Consider the following 20,283-nt stretch of genomic DNA (forward strand, 5'->3'; position numbering starts at 1 on the left):
CTTCTCCCTCTCCTTCCTGCCTTGCAGACTTTCATGAAGCTGGATGCTTTGGCAAATAGTTTGAGACCCATGTTTTCAGAAGGGAGGCACTGTCAAAATTGGGAGTGTATGTCACTGAGCAATACTGCTGCTGTGCCCGACAGCATTAGGAACGTACAGCATATTTGCATCCTACAAGATCCCAAAGCAGGCACTTCCTGAGCTGCAGCAGAATGCTTACAGGCAGCTTTTGCTCTTCACCAAGCCTTGGCCTTATCTGTGCAAAGCCCTGTGTCTCAAAACATATGGCATAAAACCTAAGTCAGTGGTGGTTGCCTGGAGTCCATAAGCCACACTCTCTGGTAGCCCAGGCTTGGCCTCTTATGGTGGCAGTGAGGAACTTGCTGTGATTATCTTGGTGCTTCAAAAGGGCTCCCACACCTCTCTGTAGAATTAAACGACACATTCATCTTAATAGGCAGGAACTTCGGTACTGAGTATGATGCTACCTTCATGTCTCATCTTAAGCTTCCCACTGTAAATCAGAGGCTCTATTTTGAAATATTTTTCTCTGAAAAAAGTGAACAACAAAAAACCCCCATGTTTTCTCATATGAGTTGGAAAGACAGAATGGGCCCCCCCAACCTTATTTGACTGCCTTTATTTTTCCCTCAGAAAACAGATCAGAGATGTACTGCAAAAAAATGCAAATCCAAGGTGGCAGATTAGCAATATTCTCTGCCAAAACCAGCTAACTTTGAGTTCAGGAGGAGGTTATGGTTCTGTGGTTTTGCAGCATGCTGCAAATGCTGTGCACGTGTCCACACCTCACCCGCCTGGGCAGCCAGCTCACATTTTGCTCCAAAACTGACTTGTGGGGGCACTGCTCATCTCCTGTCCCACTCAACAAGAAAAAAATCCTGTGTGCCACTGGAGCCAGGACCTAAGTAACAGGGCTCCATTACAATTGCAGCATGTATTTTGAAAGCCTGCCTGAAGCCAGCACATTTTTCTGATTTAAAGAAATGTTGACTCCTATATTGAGGGCAGAGGGAACACACAGTAAGTACCACCAAATGAATTATTAATTGCTCAGGTAAAAGAAGGAGGCCAATTCGATCTTGAATTCCACCAGGATCCCCCAAGGCTCTCTATAAGATGGACATCAAATTTTGGAGCACTAATATATTTGCAAAGCTAACCAAAGTGAAATTTAACTGTAAAAATATTGTTGCAAAGATACATTTCATGCTGTGAGATGCAAACATTGGTAATTTTTTTACTGCCTGCTTGAAAGCGGTGTTTCTGTGATATAAAACAATCAGGAGCAACATTTTAGTCAACCAGAAATGAGGGAACTGTCAGCAAAACCTAAGCCAAGAGAAACGGAGAAAGACATTATATTTTGCCAGTGCCTGTGAACCAGGTGGGGGCAGTGTGATATTTTTAGGTTTAGTCTTAACATGCATTTCATCAAGCTGCCAGAGAACTCTTGAGTTTTTCTTCTCCCTCTTTGATTTACTCCCCTCCACAGAATCACTGTGTACATGTTTTAGCTGCCTTGGAGACAAAGTCACACAACTGAGAAATGGTATATTGCCTAAGAAAGGTAGTGCATCAGGAAAGCTAACGTATCTAATACCCTGCTGAATATTCCATTACAGGTTACAAATGTGCAGTGACACTAGGCCAAAGTTTACTGATGGGTCCTGCCCACGGTGTGTTCTCTCCTATTTCCCTAGAGCTGATCCACAGCTTTAGCACTGCAGTACTGTCCATGCAGTTGAAAACAGAAATCTGATCATTCTCTTCCTCACAAATTAGAAACCCCACAGTTTGTTACACTCAATTTTAGTAGATTTTTCATGTTTGCTGACAACTTCCACATGCAGGAAACCAAAGATGAAAAGAGAATTCTGAGTGCGATACCTTATTGCACTCATGCTATTTGTATGCTATTCCTACTGTTTTTACCTCCTCCTTGCTGGATGTGAGCTTGCTAAAGCTTCTTCAGTTGACCTCTGGTAGGTGCTATGCCAGCATAAAGATGATTCATACGTGGTTCAGGAAAGAAGCAAGCACATACTCTGCAAATCATTGTTAGTTCTCCCCACTTCATGGAATCATAGAAAATTTCAGGATCTTCTGTGTGGGTTTCCAGCATACATTGGCTGCAATGAAAAATGCCAGAAAAGAAAAACTAACCATTGACAATCCAAATAGAGAAGATGGAGCATTTTTATTCAAGTCTGTCACCAATGGCAAGCGAACTACAGAGAAATACATTTTGCAGCAAGATTCCTTGTTCATCATCAGAAGACAATAACCTTTCCCCATTTCTTGTCGCAGAGCTGCGGCCTGTTAGGCAATGACTGAAGTAGCATGCTATCAAAGGAGCTTCCATTTTCCAACATTAACTTTTTTTCATTAAAACAACACAAACCAATACCGAAATCAAAAGGAGTAACTGCTTTGCCATTAGTCAACAGTGATCAAAAGACTAATATGTCTTGAGTTCCTGGTGATCAGTGGGTTAGCCACGCCAATCACCTCAAGCTACTTCACAGCAATTCAGCTTGCAACTATACCAGGTTCATGGTCTCATTTTTGTGAATAGAGGTTACTGCTCTGTATATTGCCAGTCCAGTATCTTTCGGCAGCATTAAATTAATTTGAAAAGAAAATATTTTACACTGTAACTAAGTACCTGATAGCAACAGCTATGTGGAAGGAAGGGAAGATTAAGAAAAATCAAAAGACTTTATACATAAATGATCAAGAAGAAACATACTGCACAACATGAGAGATTTTGCCTCTAGAGCCAAAATAACTTTTGAGAAGAGGTAAAACACCACAGAAGCATTCCCAAGAGGGTAAAAGGAACTGTAGCAGGCAGACGGGATTGTAAATAATCTCACTGACGTATTTGTAGAAGAGAGGTGAAATTTGGCTCCCAGTCACACACAGAAAACCCCAGTCCACAGACCTCTGCTCTATCCCAGAATCCAGAAGGATGAGGTGCAAACAGGACCAATGAGTAAGAAAAGGAGAGAGGGGGAACTTTGTATGAAAAAGATTTGCTCTGTGTCTGAAGAGGCTCTATATTCATCAGAATAGCACAATCAGAATCACATCCCATGACAGCAGAAGTAATAACAGAAGATTTTGCCACACAGCAAAAATGAGGAGGCCTCTCTATCATCCCTGGCCCAGTGGGAGAAGTCAAATCTTTCAACTAGCAGTGAAATTCAACTCAATTAAAGAAGAACCGTAGGCACCAGCAATGTCTGTGTTCTGGAAGTTATCATCAGAGAATTACTGGGTTTTCAGGTACTCCTCAAGCACTCTTTGCTTATTGTGGAGAATTAGACTATTTGCATGCTCTTCTGTGTACCTCTAGCATTTACTAAGCAATTACAACTATTAACATGATACAATACATTGCTTCAACGCTCCAGTTTCTTAGAGAGCTCACAAAGGATTTTCCCTCTCCTTGTGCCTTAGAACAAAGTGATATTCCAAGGTGACACACTGGACACTTGTTCTGACTGTTATATCTTATGGAAATGTCTTAAGACAGGCAGACTGCTAATCTGGGAAAAGAACTCACCTAATAAAACCTTTGCTTTTTTTTCCTCTTCCTCTGCAGCACAGCCACCTCGCTGCTGATAACTCTCAGGTGGCAAGAATTCTGGGTCTTTGGTTCCTATTGGCATCTCCTGTGCAGAGGTACTGAGGCAACTACTGAAATGTGTTAAATATTAAGAAGTAGCAAAGATTCCAGAAAACCATCAGTGTTTTCTTAGAGGTTTAGGAAAGAAGAACTGCCACCTGGCCAGCAGAGAACTTTCTCCTCAGTTAAAAAAATCTAATAAGAGCTCATATTTTTTTTCTTACAAAGAGAAGGTTTGTCAGTAGCATACTTTTAGGACTCCTAGCATTATAAGACAGCCCTAAGCACAACCTGCAACTGGTGTTACCACTCATCACCCAGCAAGGCCCCTCTCGTATGGCAGACGGATATGTCTGACCTTTAATGAGACCATTCTGTAAGTCTTCTGGCCATTTTAACCAGACGACTTTACAACCTGCAATGAAAGCTTCTATCAAACTGTCCATTTGAATAATCCTAGCTAACACTTACCTACATATTTTAAAGTATAGCATAGAAAAAAAAGTATGAGTTACAGTAAAATAGTAGTATCACTCTCACAATGAGAGTGATAAACCAACTGTTATTGCCTGATGCTTCTTCCCAGGAAAAAATAACCCCTTCTCATATTATCTTGAGCACTTCATTTAATAAAACAAGTAACTAAAAGTGGATTAATCTCCTGTTATAGTTACCAAACACCCCACATAACAATCATTAATCTCTCTTAATACAGCAAGAACACAGGTAAGTTTATAATGACCTAATGTCATAGGACTAATGATAGATAATAATAATAAAACAATTGCCATGAATATTAAGATGTATCCTGTGCATTTCATTGCCACTTTTCCTGATCTTCATTCTTTTCTGAACTTAGTATTCTATTCATCAATAGGAATTTTGACCAAATGGAATTTTGATTTGGTAAAAATGGAAAAGGACTTACCTTTGGGAAGATGAATGAGTAAGAGCAGAATAAATTGGATAGTGTATTTTTTGAAGAATTAAAATTTTATCTGTAATAATAGCTTGTAATAACAAGTGTTGGTTTCACACTAGGGTAGATTCAGTAATTTACCTCCTTGTTGTGTGGTTTGTTTTAGGTTACTGGACCTGGAGAGACTCAAGCAAGCATTCAAACTACTACCGTCATTTCTGTTGTTCCCACAAACTCAGATTTCAGAGTTTGAATTAAATCCAAAATTGCCTCCTTAGTGTTGGTGGGGTAAAATACCACTTTAGTCCATGACATGCAGCAGCACTGATGTTGAGAAAACAAAACAAAACCAAAACCCACTTATATGAACAGATGAGAAATGCAGCATGACAGAATTTCTGTAGTACTATGTGGGAGGAATTAAAAGTAAGGACATTTCCATAACAGCCATGGAAACTTCTGACCATAAACTGAACTGAAAATACCAGGCAACCTTCCCAAAGTGAAAGCAGTTTGCCTACCACCTCCAATACAGGCTGGAGCTACTGCATGGCATGAGTTGCATTACATCAGTTCATCACTGAAAGCAGAGAAATATCTCCCAGACATTACCACTGGGGAAGATGTTAGGCTGCCAACCAGATTTTGGCAGAGTTTGTTATGAAAAAACTAAAAGCTTTCCTTTTCAGAGTGGATATTTTGTCATTGTGATTGGGCCCAGAATTCCTGGGAAGGGGGGGACAAATTTTGCCCTTTTATTAGCTCCAGATCAGTCGCTTGTGATGGTGACAGCCACACCACAACCAATGCTATGTCTGCTGAAGAGAGCTGTGACTCCTTTCCCTCCTTCTCTCTCCCTCCCCAGAGGTAATTTTCAGTGCAGGTAGTGATGTGAATAAGGTGAACGAACAGACATTTTATGGATCATTTGTCATAGTTATGCCAAAGCAAGGAAACATCCAACTGCAGTTAAAGAAAGGTAAGAACTTTGGGAGGAAGCTTTAACACTTCTTCTACCTATTTGCTGCATTGCATTCTACCTTTCCAGAGTGGGATTTAAAAAAAATAAACATTCTTGAACTAGTTCAAGACTCCTTACCTCCAGGTGATGTATTTATTCCTACTAGAGCTAAAATGGAAAATAATAGACAAGGCTTTCAGTTTCTTGGAGCAAGGGCCACATATTGGAAGATAGTAAGCACAGCGGTAACATCAAAAATTACTGTAAATTGAGTACCTAGCTGTAATTTTAATTTCATTCTTTCCCGATAGATATTAGCTTGAATTTGATTACATTTTATGTGTACTAAAATGGAGTTAGGAGAGACTAAATATGCAGCTCCCTGAAGGAAGCACACAACAATTAGGGTAGGGAATGGGTTATTGAGGTTGCAGGTATCCATCAGCTAAGAGCACACCCGGAAAGTAACAGATGAGTCAGGGTTTCTGTCTGTTTGTGATTGTACCATTGATTCCTTATATGACTTTTAAAAAGTAATTTACAATGTGGGGTTTTGGTAAGAATTTCAGTGCGTGCACACTTGAAGATCCCCAAAGTTTGGACATCAGTGCAAGTAATTAGTTTGTTGTTACTGGAACTGGCAACTAACTTAGGAGATAAACCAAAAAGATGTCAAATTTAGCACATCATTGCCATTAGAGTGCAGTCCTTTTCAGAACAGACCTTCTCAGAGACGTAGCTTGTTCATCTGTTTTTTAGTGTTCCAGCGTGAGGAAGAATAGTAATATCTCCTCTATGGATAAAAAGCAGGAGCAGCAAGTTACTGTGTCAAGTCCCAGCAGTCCTCAGTGCTGGTGTCGTGGTTTAACCCCAGCCAGCAACTAAGCACCACGCAGCCGCTCACTCACTCCCCCCCATCCAGTGGGATGGGGGAGAAAATCAGGAAAAGAAGTAAAACTCCTGGGTTGAGATAAGAACGGTTTAATAGAACAGAAAAGAAGAAACTAATAATGATAATGATAACACTAATAAAATGACAACAGTAGTAATAAAAGGATTGAAATGTACAAATGATGCGCAGGGCAATTGCTCACCACCCGCCGACCGACATCCAGCCGGTCCCCGAGTGGCGAATCCCTGCCCCCACTTCCCAGTTCCTAAACTAGATGGGACGTCACATGGTATGGAATACACCGTTGGCCAGTTTGGGTCAGGTGCCCTGCCTGGGCATGAGAAGCTGAAAAATCCTTGACTATAGTCTAAACACTACTGAGCAACAACTGAAAACATCAGTGTTATCAGCATTCTTCACATACTGAACTCAAAACATAGCACTGTACCAGCTACTAGGAAGACAGTTAACTCTATCCCAGCTGAAACCAGGACAGCTGGGAACCAAGAAGGGTATAGCCAAAACCTGCTTGTCCACCTGCAGCTCTGACCTGACAGACCAGCCCTCACTCGTCCCAGGCAGCCAGAGGCCAAGTGAGCATAAAATTGTCTTTGCACTTAGCCATGCATTTTACAATTGCAGAATTTTTATGTGCTTGCTTGGAATATACCAAGTGGTATCATCTACATAAATAATTCTAAAACATCTCAGATGCTTTTTATTGTAAGAAACATCTATTATTTCCAGCAGAAATCTACGGCCTGCTCCAAATATCTTGTGCCTTTTCCCTACTGAAGAAGCAGCAAAACTACATATTAATGGTCTGAGCAACTGAAAACATGGCCTGCAAAATTTCAACCTAAGCAACCTAGCACAATGAATACTCAAAACATCTGTTTTGATGCTTCTATTGAGCAGGGACCAGATATTTTTCATGATGGCTCACCTGGCTCTGAGTACCCTACCTGAAGAGGATACCCAGTCATCCCATTTAGGTGACTCAACATTAGAAAAAAGAATCTCTGCCATCTCTGCATGAAATGGGGTAAGAGCCCATTCAAGGAGATATAATGGGAAGTGAAAGAGGGAAGAAAAGAAGTGAAATGAAATACATATTAGAGTAGCAGGTGGATCATCTGTCCAGGACATGGTCCCTGATCGGTGTGAAAGAATGCTCAGTCATGGCTTTCTCTAGGTTTGCTTTATTAACAACTCAGAGCTGGGTCACCACCGCACTGAATGGCAACCTTCCAAAAATTTCTCAGTCTTATATACCTTTTTACCACCTATTAGCCCAGTCCCAAGACTTTGTAATTTTTCAGTTGATCGCAGTTCCCATGTCGTTACTATTCATCATCATCTTATCTCATGAATTATTCTTTTGTTCCATCCAGCCATCATCTGGTGGGTTTCGAAGTCCATCTTGGGTCAGTCATCGTCTCATGCCCTTTACTTTGAAGTCTCATACCTACACAATTCTGAAAAAACCTCTCTGGTTGTTCCATTAACTATTTCACATTTATCTCTATAAGTTCTACGTATTTTAATCACTCACCAGCTATGCACCTGTATCTTGGTGATTTTTCACCTTTTGTTTGATCTGTCTCTACCAATTAGCTTGACTGGGTTTTAATCCAGTCCTGGACTGGGGCTATATGGGGAGGGGGCAGGCTGAGAACGCTGTTCATAGCCTGTTGAACAGCTCTGTTGCCATGAATAACCTTAACCCATTCTATATTAATTTCTAACAGTCTGATAATCCTAAATTTTCTAAAATCTTCTACAATTGGTTTTTGAACTCCACTGCTCCACTTTCAGGATGTGGTTCAGTTCTGCTCTCATCTTTAGAGCCTGGCTGCTTCTCCTTTGTGAGGGGAAACACTATGCAGTGCACAGAATGAAGTGCATGTGAGATAAAAAAAAAAAAATAATCAATGATCCAAGTTCTGCATTTAACCTTGACCATGTTTAGTCATAAGCTGAAAAAGTTGAGCACAATCTGGATCCAATTTTTCTTTAATTCAAACTCCAAGCTTAGTTTTAGCCTGTACACAATATCCTTGCCTGCATATAATTTCCTAGTATGGTTCATCTGGCAGCGATGGTTTCGTCCACACTATTGTGCTATACACTGTTAAACACCTGCTACAGCCCTCTCTTGGGGGTGACTGCATTTCTGCGATGGGTGAAGTGATTCCCCTATCTAGGGTAATCTGTAATCAGCTGTTCCTCTTTTGGAATGAAAGGTGACATAAAAATGTAAGTAGTATTAAAGTGCCTGTCTTTTACTTACTCTTGCAACATAGGAAAACATGTTTTCTTACAATACATTCCATCTACGGAAAAAGCACTTTCGAAGACATCTTTTACTTTGCTGCTGACACATATTAGTATCTAAAGCAGAAAAGACCTCTGTTATTAATTTTTAAATAATGAAAATACTATTCCTTTTCAAACCTGTCACCTGCTATAGATCTTAATAAGTTTGAGTCCCATTATGGCAATGCCTGCTGCAGTGAAACAGGGTTTGGAAAGAATTTGTCACCCAGGGAAAAATTATTTTCTTTTCAGTGGGATCCACAGCATTAAAAAAAATTATAGCAGCATATGCTCTCTGATATATTTTATTAAATGCTAAATGTTAGAAATGTACATAAACCAAATTCTGGATAGTCTTCAGCTTCCCATTAAAGTTCTGCCTTGGAAGCATTACTAGGGCAGGCTGCCAGATACAAAGAGAGTAGATACACTGTTAGGAAGGACACAATTTTTTATGTCTTTTCCCTTTACAAAGTGGTTGCAGTCAAATGATGTGTGGCTGCTGGCACTTAAACAAACAATAAAGCAGACACTAGGGAGTTTTCTTTTTGTTCTAAATCATCTTGCCCTCTCTCCTTCTCTAGTTAGCCATGAACATTGACATGGCAGATACACCTCTGAGAGTCCCCTGACTTTTGGTCTCATTTGTGGATGATTTTTCCCTCTTTTAAATTTCTTGATCATTTCAAAAACACCCTACCAGAAAATCAGGTATTTGCATGGATGTTGGTTGCTTTGTTGGAAGTTCCTTGTGATGCTCGTGGGTCCTCGTCACCCATCATCCTCACCCAGCTCACTGTCTTGCAATTGACAATATCCAAATTTTTTTGGCAAATCTGAAACACACGTTCCCAAGAGAGACAGAAGGATGGCATCTCTGAGACTACAATGAATATTTGAAATCCTATTGCCTGTCATCACAGAACAACATTGAGGGTAGAACAGAAAATAAAACTACCATTCTCCATTGTGCCAGTGGCTGGCAGAGTAATCCTGGATAAACCATCCAATTTCACTCAAGTCATCTTTCTTAGGCCATGAAATGGGAGTGATAATTCCCATATTTTTCAGCCCATTTTGAAACTATAAGATCAAAGATGCTCTCAGTGTACATGCAAAGTAGTTCCTACATTAACAATTGAAAACCTTAAGTCAATTAAAAATAAGCCGCAAAATATCTTTGCCATAAAAAGCTTGTTGGAATAGAGGAAATAGGCTGAAACTCAAAGTGTTTCCAGCTCTAATGAAAAATGCCAATATCCCAAGTGTCCTGGGGGGTAGATGCGCCTGGGAATAGTAAGATATTTTTGTTGCTGGAGCTCTCCTAGCTGAGATCTCAAACAAAGTGCCTGAGATGGGCAAACACCTAAATAGGGAACCAGACGTTGGTGTTGTGACATACATTATACAACCTCTGTCAAATTGGCGTATTTGGATAAAAAAGAAAAGGATCAGAAACCCCACTCTTGTAGTCAATATCATTCATAGTCAGTCATTAAATGAATTGACAAAAGGAACGAGCAACCCTGTCACATCACTGTGAGCCATGTTTGCACTATGGCATTACTTCATTGTCGGCTGAAGTGAAGGGTAAGGTGATTGGAAAGATGTTAATCAAATCCAATGCACACTATTCTGATCCATTCTTTTGGTGAAGTATCTCACTCTCCTTTTTGATCTGAGAACTGTTGAAAACATCAGTGTGTAACGAAATCTCTAAAAAAGGTGAAAACAACTGTGCAAGCAAAGACACTGAAGACCGATGTCCTTCCTTGCAAGACCAATGTGCACATTAACCCTATGGCCTTTCCTTTAAATAATGACTTAAATAATTTGTTTGATGCTTTCTTCTCCTCCCATCTTTAATTTTTATAATTATTTTTTTATTAACTGTTTGTAAAAAGATCCTAAAGTACCGGCAACTGCTGCCTCCAGCCCTCTGAAGAAGGATGGCAAGACACATGATGCCGCTGTGCAACAGCACGACCCTTTCAGGCACCAGGACTCTCCTAATGAGCAGTACCAGGCATCAACATCTGCCTCTCTAGATCCAGAAACAGAAGGTAAAAATCTGTTGCTGAAGAATTCTTTGTTCCAGATGGCAAAGCAGTACCTCCTTCCTCCTCCCAGACACTTAGCTGGCCAAGAGGGGCAGCACCCATGATGCAGGCTGCTTTCTTAAAGGAGGCAGGACTTCAAAACCAGTCACATAAGAGGAACAAGGACCAGAAGGCCTAGTCTGCTTATGGCACTGCTGGCTCTGTTTCTGCCATTGCTCCAGTGAGCTAAATGCCTTCTCTATTCCCCCTGGTCCCCTGCAAAAGCTTCCCTCCCCGGGTAAGCTCCCTCTTTTTTCTTCCTGGCACATAGCCTCCCTCAGACAAGCAACGCCCTGCAACAACTGCCGTTCTCACTGCTGCCAACCAGATGGCTCTGTATTGGCACGAACACCTCTGCTGCCATTGCTGCAGTTCTCTGACCTCACATTTCTCCTTGACAGGGTGGTAGCAGAGCCAGTGCCCCCTCTTTGCTGCGAATACACGCTCAGCACTTCAGTAGCTGTTAGTGCATGCCGAGGAATTTCCAGCCCTATGAGCACTTCTCTCTCCAGAGTACCCCATGCTCAGATCATGGTCTGCAAGCAAAGCATTTCCAGTCAAGCCACTTCTCTGCTGCAGATGCATCTATATGGCCATTTTTGCTCTTCTCTCATCCTCACTACTGCATTGATCACAGCGTATTTCCTTCAAGGGAGATAATAGCTTAACAGCCTTCAAGCTAAGGGAGATATATGAGTCTGCATCTGCTGAAAATGTGGCCCTTTGTGAGGGAAAGTGAATTATCACAGATTCTTCTTCACCTCCAAATATCTCTTCTCATATGACGCAAGTTGTAAGCAGCAATATAGCATAGGTTTTCCCTAGCAGCTAAAACTATCACAAGTCTTAGTTTCTTTTCCTAGTTGCCCTTATTGTTTGTGACTCATTACTAATCACAGTGTTTGGAGATAAAGTAGTCCTTAAAACTTATATGCAATACATAGCCATGCCAAAATTGTAAATACACAATCACTTAAAATATACTCAGACATCTATAAATCACAGGAGTAATACTGATCCCTAGGTAACTGTACAAATATATATTGCACCTCTGGAGATTGCATAAGGCTCCAAATTCAGGCCCCAACAATATTTATACTCGCAAATGGACTTTTGCTAAGAATCAGGGTAGATTGCCTATTTTGTACTAGAGGGTATGTCTATAAAGGAAGCCCAAATTTGCTTGCAAATTCTACCTCACCAAAATTTTGACCCACAGAATATTTTATTTGTAATCTATTTAATAGTAAAATGGTAAAAAAAAAAAAAAAGAAAAAAAGCAGAAAAACTGTGATCCAGGAGAGAGGATCTGGATTCATTTTTCATCTCCTCTCTATTTCCCAGCTCCTTTGCTTGCCTTCTTGTAGCACAGTAGCATTCATTGCTTTTCTGTACCTCATTTTCTATACCTTTTATATATACCACTTGCAGTGTACACTGGTATGAGTTTCACACCAGTAAGACTGAATGCAGGAAAAATTCCTTACTGCTGACTTACACCAGCATCAGATTCTTATCCCCAATTTATGTCCTGTTAAAGGTTACAAAGATGCAGGCAAATACAGACATACTGCAATTTTCTGTGCTGATGGTAAAATAGAAGCAAAACAATTTTTTTATATGTGCAGGAAATGTGTCCTAAAGGATACTTTTACATTGATGCTTCACTGTTCTTTTAGGAGCTCTTTACCAATAACTTGCATTCCCTCTATTGCTCAGTTGGGCTCTATTAAAAAATAAATATCTAGGTACTGCAAAGTGTGGTTTTGTATTTAACAATACTGGATTTTAATTATCTCTTCCTCTATTCCCCTTAATTTTAACTATCTTATTGTTTATCTTGATAAATTAACTGTTCTTTTCTCCACTTACATGTTATCTCTCGGGCTAATCATTATTATGCACTATTTTCTACTTGTACTAAAGCTACCTTTTTGACTTCCCCTGTTACTAATTACTTTTAAACTCTCTCCTGCCGAACATTTCTTCTCCAATACGATCCGGCTTAACACTCTGTGTAAGCAACTGGGTACCATAACTGAGATGAGGCTGCATTTTGTCCCTCAGAGAGACAAAATACCTTCCCAAATTTCTGGTCTGACCTTTAAAAGAAAGTTTGCTGGAAAATAAAGGCATGGGCTATGAATTACACACAAATTTATACACGAGATGACTTGCCTCATCTGTACAATATGGCTTCCCAGTTGGTTTGGCAGCAGCCTGAAAATGAAGAACAAGAACAGCATCTGGACATCTTTTTACTATCATCAGTAAAAGCACTTCTCTGCAGATGGAGGGCTCAGGGGCTCCATCTCAGCAGGGCTGACCTCACTCAGCAGCTGAGAGCTAGCTCATCCCACAGAAATGAATTTTACTCTCTATAGTTTGGAGAAGCGTGACACTGAGTTGCTCCTGCTCCCAGCCATGCTCCTTCTCTGCCCAAAGCCACCATGAGCCAACCCCTACAAAGTTCAAAGGATTGGAGCGCCATTGTCCTTCCTCTTAATAACAGCTTTGGGTCACTTTGATGGGTTTTCAGCTTCTCTGTGCTTAAATTAAAGTTTCCCAACAGATTGGTGAAGTGTAGCATTTCCTCTGCTCAGCTCTTCTGAAATAAAGAAAAATATCAGCGACGTTACTGTCCTTATAAGCTAATTTCTCCATATGTATTTGCATATATTACTGCTGACCACAGGCATGCCTAGCCTTTACTTCTTTTGCTCTTTTCTACCTGAGTAAACTTCTCAGAATCCCCACTTCCCATCTGTACTTTGCTACAGTCCCTAGTAAGCCCACTGCACTCCTTCAAGATGTAAATGAGACTATTAACCTTTCTATCGCTTGATCAAGCAGGTCTGGATACTGTATGTTCACAATTAGTGCCAGGGACATTCCTGAGGGAAGTGCAAAATTAAGTGGAGCAAAAGGCAAGTGCATACTATATACACTTTCCCAAGGTGATGTTTGTATGTACTTGAAGCAACTACTGTAGATGAATAGTGTAAATTTTGCCAGCTTGGAAAGAAACTACAGGAAGCAAACAGAACATTACACTGTAGCTTCATGAGAGCTGATTGTCACAGGTGGGACTGGAAAGATGGCAGAGAAAATTATTTGAGATCAGCTTACAGAGAAAAACAATTACCCCTCATATTAGACTTGGATCAGCCTTGACTCTGCAGAGGCTAGAGCCATTGCTAGTCAACTGAGTCAGCAATGGCAGAAGTGAAAATGGTAACGCAGGGTACAGCAAGCACTATTCAAGCTGTGCAGCCGTTCCAGGTGGGGGTTTAAAGCGCAGCCTATGGAAAATTACAATACTGCAGGCACATGCTCAGCAGGCTCCAAACACACAGGGAAAACTCTGCTACCCCTGTGTCTCCACTCAGTATATTGGAAATGATGCTGGTTGTCCTGCAAGAGAAATGCAGTGCAAATACTGCATGAAATTGGACATTTCGTGAGAATATGTCCTAGTGCTCTAAATGAGCAATAGGTATGTGAAATTACTTGTGCCAGAGATTCCTGTTATGAGTGCTGATAGAAATAGCCCTAGATTCACTGTGCACATAGCTACCTACAGTGTTAATGTTGCTGCTGTATCAGGAGAGCCACAAGCCATTGAATTGATGCCAGTCATGAGCTTTGCAGTCTCTATACTACCCGAATCTGCTTATTTGCAAAAACACTGGAATTTTGCCAGTTACAGACCTGAGATTATGCCTAGTGAGCTAGCTATGGCATTGAGCTCTTCTGCTTTGTTACGTGCTTCTAAGTATGACTTCGGGTTCTGCAGCTGTTGAACACACTGCTGTATTTAGCAGTAATGCTAAAGGCAGACAGTTTCCTGTACTGAATATGTAAATAATAAATAGGTGTATTACTTCAGCACCAAATATTAGTACACCACAGGCTCCGGTTTTACCTATTTTGATTCTGAGAGTACTGAGAAAGTATCGTGCAAAACATTTGCTTCCAGAACTTGAAACAAACATCCAGAATGACATTATCAAAGAAAGCGGAACTTCTAACTGGTGCTTATCAATAGTGGTGACAAGGAAGAATACTGGAGAGATTTATCTTTGCATGGACTTGAGAGCTAATCTAGGTTATAATGATTGATAGTCATCACCTGAACACTGAGAAGCTGTGTTTGCAGAACTCAATGGTATAAAGGGCCTCTCTACCCTTGTTCTACAGTATGGATGAAGAATACTACAGGAGGAGAACAGAGGCCTTACAATAGTTAATACATGCTGGATTTTTACCCCTATTTTATACATGTGCATTAGTAGGCATGCATCTACACCCATTTCTTGTTACAGAAAGATGCCCATGATTCTCAGCTATCATCTTTGCAGTTATAGAGGAATGGAAGAGCAGAAGCTGAGTTTTAACAAATTCCCCTTCAGCAGACAGGGAATGTCTTTGTATTTTCCTGGGCACATCAACTTTCTCCACTGAGACTGAAATCTGACCTAGACAATGCCATTCTGCTTAAGGAAGTCCCATCACCACAAGCTCCACATTTCTAACTCTTGCATCACGGTATGAGGCATTGTACCTTGACTGTGCTTTCTTGGTAGAAGCATTACAAGCACTAATTTACAGAATCTCATGCTTGTTTTTGAAAATGCTGCATTGGTAGTTTCAAGATGCCTTGCAGAGGGATCTAGATAGATTGGAGCATTGGGCAATGATTAATGGGATGAAATTTAACAAGTCAAAATGCCAGATTCTACATGTAGGATGAAGTAATGCTAGGCGCAAGTATAAACTGGGAGAGGAGTCGCTGGAGAGCAGCCCTGTAGAAAGGGATCTGGGGGTCCTGGCTGACAGCAGGCTCAATATGAGTCAAAGTTGTGCCCTGGCAGCCAAGAGGGCAAACCGCATCCCGGAGTGCATCAAACACAGCATAACTAGCTAGTCAAAGAGGTGATTATCCCTCTGTATTTAGTGTTGGTGCAGCCTCACCTTGAGTACTGTGTGCAGTTCTGGGCCCTGCAATTTAAGAAGGATGTTCAGGTCCTTGAATGTGTCCAGAGGAAGGCAATAAAACTGGTGAAAGGACTGGAAGGCATGTCCTGTGAGGAGCAGCTAAGGACTTTGGGCTTGTCTAGTTTGGAGAAAAGGAGGCTGAGGGGTGACCTCATTGCTCTCTACAGCTTCCTGAGGAGGGGAAGTGGAGAGGGAGGTGCTGATCTCTTCTCCCTGGTATCCAGCGATAGGACGCGTGGGAATGGTTCAAAGCTGCACCAGGGGAGGTTTAGGCTGGACATTAGGAAGCATTTCTTTATTGAGAGGGTGGTCAAACACTGGAACAGTCTTCCTAGAGAGGTGGTCAATGCCCCAAGCTTGTCAGTGTTTAAGAGGCATTTGGACAACTCCTTTAACAACATGCTTTAGCTTTTGGTCAGCCCTGAATTGGTCAGGCAGTTGGACTAGATGATCTTTGTAGGTCTCCTCCAACTGAAATTTCTGTTCTATTCTATTCCATATGAAAGTTTTGAAAATGTAGTGAAAGCGCTTGGGTTACCTACAGTTGTGACTACAAATGCTGCAGGATTATGGAACTGATATATTGTCTACCCTGTCTCAAAAGCAGACACCACTGTATTTGCATACTTAGATAACATGCATATTTGAATACTTACATAACGTTACGGAATGCATGTACTACAGACAAATGCAGAAGTAATGTTTGAGACCTTAAATTCAAATACCTTGCAGATCACCGCTCTTTGATCAATCAGAAATGACTTGGGTAGGTGGGGATGTGAATTGTCTGATGGTCAGCAAACGGACCTGTATGGAAGGAACCGAAAATGTGATGACTTTCCTTGTTTGCTCTACTGGCCACTAAAGGCCTGGAGAGGTGATGACTTGGTATCATCAGTGGCACAATTACCAATACACTACCACAGCTGCAGGAGAGTGATTTAAAGGTGTTTGCTTAGTGGATAAGATAAAAAACCCAGCTTACTTTATGTCCTTGGCAATCCTGAATGATACTGCTCCTAAGGGTACTACTGCAACACTTTAGAATTCAGAATGAAATTTCCATATAAGATATGTGATTTAAAGTGATTGACTTACTATTCCTAAATGCTTAAGCAGTAAATCTCTTAAAGCCAGTACTAACAACTATTACCTCTACAGCTCTATGGCACAAGGATAGAAATGCCTGCCACACAAAAGAGTGTTCCCTGCTCTGCACAAAAGGCACTGGGCTTGTTGTCAGAGTTGATCCTGAGGAATAAGGTCTGTCCCTTCCATTTGCTTCTGAGAGGGCTTGTTGCCCCTGGGGACCAGGGAAGGGGATGGGATGTTGCCTCTAACAGTTTTATCTGACTGTCCCCAGACATAACACTATGAAAGGAGTAATATGCTGCTCTGCTTATGGGACAGAGCAAAACATTTAGCCACTTTTCTCAAAGCTTTGCAGCAGTGTCAGCTCCAGATGACATTCTGGTCAGAGGGGACAGTGCAGCCCCAAACCTCCCTAAGGACTAAGTCAGGACTCTTCACAGGAACAGCAGGAGGAAGACACCCTTACAGAAGCAGCATTTTGACAAGTGCTATAGTATGGCACAAGGTCAGTCATTTGTGTATCATGTAAATCAAAGAGAAATTTTTAATCATCTGCTTATATGTGCTGATGCCTGGGAAATTTAAAAAAGACGCAGAGCAGTACAACTAACTGAGGAAAGAAAATAATGAGAGCTTAGTTGCATTTAAATGAGATCTTAGTTGTATTTCAAAACATAATCATGGTCCAGAGCAATTGGCTGACTTCCTCCAGATGTTACTGAGATTTTGCTCCAGCAGGTGTCCCTGTGATACAGGATACCCCCGCAAAGGACCCGGCCTCTGTTCTCTCAGAGAGACAGCCAGCCAGCCCCTGGGTGTTACATGGCTTTTTCCTGTGTGTCAGCCCCAGCTGTAACATGGGTGAAGGCATTACAGAGTAGCTGGAGGCAGACAGAGTGTTTTTCGCCTTATAAATTCTACTTTCAGTAACTACCTCCAGGCTTGGAGCAACAAGGTCTGTTCACACTACTCTCTCTATAAAGTCTAATAATAATTAAAAAAAAAAATAAATCTTTAATTATCTGCCTGCAAAATACGTGCCATAACACATTTAATGGGAATGATAGTGCCTGCAGGATGCCTACGGCCAGTAGGGCACCCCACGTGTCAGCTAGGATACGATCCCATCCCCTGTTTGGTAAGGAGAGCTGCTTGGGGAGGACCAGGCTACTCAGGTCCAGGCAGCTGTTCTGTGCAGTCCCCCTGTGCCTCACTCAACAGCAGAGGGATTACAAGATCCTGAATCCACTGAATTCTCTCAAGACTTCCAACTGCACTCCATCTAAATAAGGCAAAACTGTAGTTGCTTAATCCATAATTTGTACATGTACCCTAGTGTGTATGTGCCTGCTTCCAGTTTGTAGCATCTGCCTCCTATTTGGCTGTGCTAGTCACTAAATGTATTTCATCAGCAAAGCAGCAGAAAATAGAGCTCATAAAGTTGGGTATATATCCATGGTTAGGCTGCAAACAGGATCAGGCAGGCTAGGTGGCTCTTCTTGGCCTCTGTTTCCTGATATGTCAATTAAGAACAGCAAGATCTGCCTTCCTGCAGGCTGGAAGGTTTGATTTGGGCACAGATAGTGCATAACGCAGGCTGAGATTGATGCTGTCTTTGTAGCTGCTTGCTGCCAGCACTAACTGGGGATGCTGCCTCAGCAAGCGTAAGCAATGGCATGTAAGCCATAACATGCCAAGTTCTGGCAGCATAAAATTTGCTGCAAGTGCCTCAAATATAAGGAACTACAGAAATGGTAAGCAGTCTGTTCATATTAGATGTGACATGCTTATTTCTTTGGTGTTGAGGAAGAGCTGTCTCTTACAGGCACTGCAAAAACAACACAGGGAAGAGCAACCATGAACGTAAGACTAAACTTAAATCAACCCATCCCTACCAAGCTCTTGGGTCTCAGCTGCTGTTATACTCATATGCCTAATGATGTTGATTTATGCCAGCTGGAGTATTGGCTGATAGTACTGAAAAGAGCTAGAAATAATGATGAAATGGAGGCATTTAACCTAGTATTTTTTTCAAATAAGGAAAATGTGATGGGTTGACCTTGGCTGGATTCCAGGTGCCCACCAAAGCTGGTCTGTCACTCCCCTCCTCAGCTGGACAGGGGAGAGAAAATATAACAAAAAGTTCATGGGTCGAGATAAGGACAGGGAGAGATCACTCAACCAATTACTACCACAGGCAAAACAGACTTGACTTGGGGAAATTAGCTTCATTTGTTACCAATCAAATCAGAGTAGGGTAATGAGAAGTAAAACCAAATCTCAAAACATCTTCCCTCCACCCCTCCCTTCTTCCTGGGCACAACTTCACTCCTAATTTTCTCTACCTCCTCCCCCTCCAGCAGTGCAGGGGGATAGGGAATGGGGGTTATGGTCAGTTCATCACACGTTATTTCTGCCACTTTATCCTCCTCAGGGGCAGGACTCATCACACTCTTGCCCTGCTCCAGCGTGGGGTCCCTCCCATGGGAGACAGTCCTCCAGGAACTTCTCTAACTTCCCACAGACTCCAGTTCTTCACAAACTGCTCCAGCGTGGGTCCCCCATGGGGTCACAAGTCCTGCCAGAAAACCTGAACCAGCGTGGGCTCCTCTCTCCACAGATCCACAGGTCCTGCCAGGAGCCTGCTCCAGCGCGGGCTTCCCATGGGGTCACAGCCTCCTTCGGGAACTCACCTGCTCCAGCGTGGGGTCCTCCCCGGGCTGCAGGTGGAGATCTGCTCCACTGTGGACCTCCCTGGGCTGCAGGGGGACAGCCTGCCTCACCATGGTCTTCCCCACGGGCTGCAGGGGAATCTCTGCTCCGGCACCTGGAGCATCTCCTCCCCTCCTTCTTCACTGACCTGGGGGTCTGCAGGGCTGTTTCTCTCACATCTTCTCACTCCTCTCTCCAGCTGCACTTTCTGTCCCACAGCAACTTTTTTCCCCTTCTTAAATCTGTTATCCCAGAGGCACTACCACTGTCGCTGACAGGCTCGGCCTTGGCCAGCGGCAGGTCCATCTTGGAGCCGGCTGGCATTGGCTCTGTCAGACATGGGGGAAGCTTCTAGCAGCTTCTCACAGAAGCCACCACTGTAGCCCCTCTCCCCCCCCAAAAAAAAATCTTGCTATGCAAACCCAATACAGATTTAATCTAACCGCAGCTGGATGTTTGCCCAATTTTAACACACAGATTTTACACAGATAAAACATTTTGAGAACTGGCTATACTCAAGGGATTTCCCCTCGCCCTGCTTCCCCTTCATCCTTTGGGTTGATAACACAGAGTTTAACTTACTTATTTGAGAAGAAGCATTTTAAGGTTCCAGGATATTTTTGCTGTAATTAGAGGTGT

The sequence above is a fragment of the Buteo buteo genome, chromosome 4 (assembly GCF_964188355.1).
Source record: "Buteo buteo chromosome 4, bButBut1.hap1.1, whole genome shotgun sequence".
Lineage (NCBI taxonomy): Eukaryota > Metazoa > Chordata > Aves > Accipitriformes > Accipitridae > Buteo > Buteo buteo.